This window comes from Lipotes vexillifer, unplaced genomic scaffold, assembly GCF_000442215.2.
Source record: "Lipotes vexillifer unplaced genomic scaffold, Lipotes_vexillifer_v1.1 scaffold159, whole genome shotgun sequence".
NCBI classification, from domain to species: Eukaryota; Metazoa; Chordata; class Mammalia; order Artiodactyla; family Lipotidae; genus Lipotes; species Lipotes vexillifer.
In genome coordinates, this window is record NW_006770589.1 from 1675353 (window position 1) to 1681234 (window position 5882).

The 5882-nt window shown below is 39.0% G+C and overlaps 1 pseudogene across 1 annotated transcript; it reads left to right on the forward strand.

The window, feature by feature from the left end:
• Window positions 1–3484: 3484 nt before the first annotated feature.
• On the forward strand, window positions 3485–4331 carry LOC103091237 (oxidoreductase HTATIP2 pseudogene; annotated as a pseudogene). The gene has a single exon (XR_456902.1). The product of XR_456902.1 is annotated as an oxidoreductase HTATIP2 pseudogene (transcript).
• The last annotated feature ends 1551 nt before the right edge of the window (window positions 4332–5882 follow it).

A 5882-nucleotide genomic window follows, 5' to 3' on the forward strand; every position in this document is an offset into this window, starting at 1 on the left:
TGCATCCGCAGGCGGACTCTCAACCACTGCGCCACCAGGGAAGCCCTACCATGGCTTTCATTTGCGGAGCACACTCCGGATGCGCAGGCTCAGCGGCCATGGCTCACGGGCGCAGCCGCCCCGCGGCATGGGGGATCTTCCCCGACCGGGGCACGAACCCGTTTCCCCTGCATCCGCAGGCGGACTCTCAACCACTGCGCCACCAGGGAAGCCCTACCATGGCTTTCATTTTAAAAAATAAACAAAATGGGTGATTTCTCTCGTAAGAATTACAAACCTACAAATATCAGCTAGCCAGATGTCTAGTTGAGTCAACCTCAGAGAAGTATACAATGAAAATTTAATAACTCAGTAGTCAGTATATTGTTGTGAAAAGTCAAATATCAATGATCTAAAAGAATATGTAGTTATCCATTTTATACATATTAGTGTATATATGACAATTCCAATCTCCCAATTCATCACACCACTAATAAGAATCTGATATATAAAAAAATAAATAAAATGAAATTCAAAAATTCAAAAATAAAAAAATTAAAAATTAAAAAAATAAAAGAATAGCATTTTTATGAAATAAAAAGATTCATATTTCTACATATTCCAGCCCTCATCCTAAAGTCATATTTTCCAAACATTTTGGATACGTCAACCATCTTTAACACATAAGCTTACAGTTCTCCTTGAGCCTTTGTCATTTTATAATTTTGACATCATGTGTGATAAAGAAGTAAATCAAAGGAAAAGGAAAACATATCATCTTTTATATCATTATACTATTAAATTATAATAGTTATCCACTTAATATATTTAACGATGTTGATACTACTCTCCATACATAAAGATGAATTTAGTATATATATGTCCATGTCTCTCTCTCGCCCTAACACCCCTCACCCTTCCCCCTCCCCATATCCTCAAGTCTGTTCTCCAGTAGGTCTCTGTCTTTATTCCTGTTTTACCCCTAGGTTCTTCATAACATTTTTTTTTCTTAAATTCCATATATATGTGTTAGCATACGGTATTTGTCCTTCTCTTTCTGACTTACTTCACTCCGTATGACAGACTCTAGATCTATCCACCTCATTACAAATAGCTCAATTTCGTTTCTTTTTATGGCTGAGTAATATTCCATTGTATATATGTGCCACATCTTCTTTATCCATTCATCCGACGGCGGGCACTTAGGTTGTTTCCATCTCCGGGCTATTGTAAATAGAGGAGTATGGGATTAATAGATACACACTACTGTATATAGTATAGATATATAAGGATCTACTGTATGGCACATGCAACTGTATTCAGTATCTTGTAATAACCTATAATGGAAAAGAATCTGAAGGTGTACACCTGAAACTAACACAATATTGTAAATCAACTATAGTTTAATACATTGTAAAATAAATTAAAATTAAAAAACTAAAAAAAAAAAAAAAAGATGAATTTAAAGGTTTTCTCTCATTTTTGATACTTGCTTTTTAATGTACTTCATAAAATCATTGAAACATTTGACTTGATTTTAAATAAAATTTTTCAGTGACGCATTATTATAGTATTGATTTTGTGATTGGCCCTATGTTAATTAAAATACCATAACCTCAGCTTGGCTTTTGCTGACAGTTCTAATTAAAGATGTTCTTCATGCCCCGCTCATACCTCATCAGACAACACGCAGTTTCATGAATTAGTTTGTTTCATTTTGTCCATGTTAATTATCCTTATCTGAAATATTTTTTGCTTACAAGTTATTTTCTATCTCCACTCACTATTATATACATTTTACAATGGCAGAGATTTTTCTTGTATATGTAACATCCCCAGTGCCTACAATATTGCCAGTTCATATTAAGCACTCTATAAATATTTGAATGAGTGATGAAACAATGAATGAATAAACTTTCTAAAAGTATCTAAGATAGTAGGCATATATTGCATTTATTCGATTACATTTCTTTTTTACTTTCATTTGTTAAACAGAAAAGAGAAAAAATTATGTTGTCAGTTCTTTTTCTTCTCGTTTTCCTGACTAATGTTGAGAAGTCTAGGGTGGAAAGGAATCAGAATTGTGAGATTATAAAAATAATTGTTCAACTTGGTATTTTAAATGATCATAACTACACTCTGATTTGTGCCACAGTGGGAGTAATTCTAGTTTTAAGACATGGATTGGAAAAATCTCAAGCTTCATATCTTGCAATTTTGCATGTAATTAGATAAGGAGGTTTAAGAAAAGGTCATTGAGGGCTTCCTTGGTGGCGCAGTGGTTGAGCGTCCGCCTGCCGAGGCAGGGGACACGGGTTCGTGCCCTGGTCTGGAAAGATCCCACATGCCTTGGAGCGGCTGGGCACGTGAGCCATGGCCTCTGAGCCTGCACGTCCAGAGCCTGTGCTCCGCAACGGGAGAGGCCACAACAGTGAGAGGCCCGCGTACTGCAAAAGTCATTGAAATTACAACCATTTATTAAAGAAGTGATCTGTAGCCAAAGCCCCAAAGCTTTATATCTTGATGAGCAGAGTAAGAACAGCTAAATCTGGTTCAAGTCAGCTTTAGGTAAATGATTATTAGATTCCATCAGCCGGTGATTCTGCCTTCTCTCATCCTGTGCAAGAAAAAACAAAACAACTAAACATCCCAGTGCCACACTCTACTTCTCTCAATATGAAATTAATTTTTGTACAAATATCATATTAATCCAAAGTATTATAGAAAGACTCCAGATGAGCTTAATTACTCAAGAACCAGTTTGAATATGTTCCATCAAATAATCTGAACAATCTTAGTTCAACCAAACAGCAAAAGAATTTTCCAAAACCATAGGTAGGTACTGGATGCTGCTTTAATTTCTGTTAATTAAAAATGCTTGATCTACTATGGCAGATCTTGGTGTAAGATCCTTAAAAGAAAATAATTAATCCATGCAAGTTTGAGATAACATCTAATCTGTAGAGCTTGTGACCTGATTTAATCAAGCTCTGGACATTATTGTTGACCTATCCAAAAAACTTTTTTTTTTTTTAATTGAAATATAGTGGGTGTACAATGTTATGTTAGTTTCAGGTATACTACATAGTGGTTTTACATTTACATAGATTACAATATGATCACCATGATAAATCTGGTGACCATCGGTCCCCTCACAAGGAACATGGTTAATATTATTATTATTAACCATATTCCTTGCTTTATATTACATCCCCATGGTTTATTTTATACCTGGAAGTCTGTACCTCTTAATCCCCGCTACCTATTTTGCACAACTCCTCTACCCTCCTCCAATCTGGCAAACACCTGTTTTTAGATTTCACCTGTGAGGTGGTGCGACATTTGTGGTCGTCTCTCTGATTTATTTCACTTAGCATGATCGCCTCTAGATCCATCTGTGTTGTCAAAAATGCCAAGATTGACGCAGTCGGGTAGGCGCGGACAGGGGAGGGACCTCACAGAGGCCGGCGAGGGGAGGAAAGCGCTGGGCTGGAGGGATGGCTGGATGTCCCAGCCCGCAGCCCTGAGCGCGGGCGGTGGCAGTGGCGGCGCCGGTGTCAAGCTGGTGGCCATGGCACGCTGCGTCTGCTGCAGCCTGAGGACGCGGGGCCAGGAACCGGCTCCAGCATGGCCGAGACAGAAGCGCTGCTGAGACTTCGGAAGACTTCAGGATGCAGAATAAATCCGTCTTTTTTTTGGGTGCCAGCGGGGAAACCGAGAGAGTGCTCTTGAAAGAAACCCTGGAGCAGGGCCTGCTTTCCAAAGTCATGCTGACTGGCCGGAGGAAGCTCACCTTCGACGAGGAAGTTTCTAAAAACGTGAATTCAGAAGTGCTGGACTTTGAGAAACTGGATGACTACGCTTCTGCCTTTCAAGGTCATGATATTGTATTCTGTTGCCTGGGTACCACCAGACAGAAAGCTGGGGCGGAGGGATTTGTTCGTGTTGATCGAGATTACGTCCTGAAGGCTGCAGAGCTGGCAAAAGCTGGAGGGTGCAAACATTTCAACTTGCTATCCTCTGAGGGAGCTGACAAGTCAAGCAATTTTTTATATCTGCAAGTCAAGGGAGAAGTGGAAGCTAGGGTTGAAGAGTTGAAATTTGATCGTTAGTCCATATTTTGGCCTGGAGTTCTATTATGTGATAGGCAAGAATCTCACCCAGGTGAATGGTTGGTTAGGAAGTTCTTTGGCTCCTTACCAGAATCTTGATCCAGCGGCCATTCTCTGCCAGTGATGACTGTGGTTGGAGCAATGCTGAACAACGCAGTGAGACCAAGTGACAAGAAGAAACTGATGGATAACAAGGCCATCCATGACCTGGGGAAAGCTGATGGCTCTCTCAAGCCGTGACCACAGTGGAGAAATGCTTTCCAGTGTCAGGCTCAACATCTATCACCTAACGGTAATTTCAGGGTCTAAAAAAAACATGTGCTTTAACTGTGGTTTCACTATTCTCAGTCGCCCAGATCCAATCAAAAAATGATCATGCTCTGCATCAGCATTTTAGAGCCTGATTTTACATATGTAGAATCACCCTGGGAGCCTTTCAAAAATAGAGATCCAGCAGCTTCCTAGTGGTCTGGTGTCTCATGTTCGGCACAGAAATGAGAGATTCATAGGTCCTACCTCAGACTTTCTGAATCAGAACTTGGGGGGTATGGGCACAGAAATCTGTTGTTTTATTTATGCTTCTCTTATGATGCCACTGGTGGGGAGGCCAACTTTGAAAGCTTGTCTGCAGAGTCATAGCAGCAGTGCAGACTTTATGTATCATGCAGATGAGTTCTGAACAAAAATTATTGACATTTGTGTCTCTGTGTTACCCAGTGCTGACTGCATGTTAATTGTGTAAGTGAACATTGTGCTTTACTACTTCTTTAGAATATATAATAAAAGTTATTATATAACCGAGCTTATGTAATTCATGGGAGAGTTAAATAGAAGAATTAAAATAAATGTACAAGTCGTGGGTGCCCTTAGATTGTTAGAAAATGCCCAAGTAACGGTGGTAATATGCAGTGTTTTGGCCAATGGGATGATAGAATAGCAGCTAATACATATCAAGTACTTGCTAATTGCCAACCTTTACACATACTGTCTGTCCTTTAACCCTCCAGACAATCTTTATAATCCTTACAGGCAGTACTATCATCCCCATATCTTAGGTGGGGAAACCAAGGCTCACTGTGGTTAAGTACCTTGCCCAAGGGCTTAAAGCTGAAGCCTGAAGCTAGGAAATGGCAAAGCCAGGATTCTAACCCAACTGAGCCTGAATCCATAGCTTCTGTTTTTAACTACTCTGCAAGAGCATCCAGTATCTGTATATTTCCAGGAAGTTACAGTTAATTGTTGCTGGATCAGTGCATGCCATGGATGAATAAAATAGAAATGTTTGGGTTTCTCCATTGGTCTAGGATCCCTCTAATGATTAACCACAAAATGTTCACATAGCCAGTAAATGTATATTTCAAAGTGCTTCACTTTAAAAACTATGGAAAAGGAAAGGAAGAGGCAGAAGGAAGGGTCAAAGTCGAGAGGAGCACACTGTTAATTTCCATCATGGAACAAAGGATAGTAGTGAAATTTGTCTTAACTTGTGTGCTGGGGGAAGCAAGGTAATAAATTTCAAGCTTCAGTGGACAAAATAAAAAAAAAATGGCATGTTTTCACTTTTTTAAAGGCTGAGCAATTACAGATATATATGTAATATAATATATACTTTTTTTATTCACTGAGATTGCTTCCATATCTTGGCTATTGTAAATAATGCTACAATAAACATTGGGGTGCATGTGTCTTTTTAAATTAGTGTTTTTGTTTTCTTCTGGTAAATACCCAGAAGTGAAATTGTTATATCATATGGTGGGTTCTATTTTTAAGTTTTTGAGAAAACTTCATAAT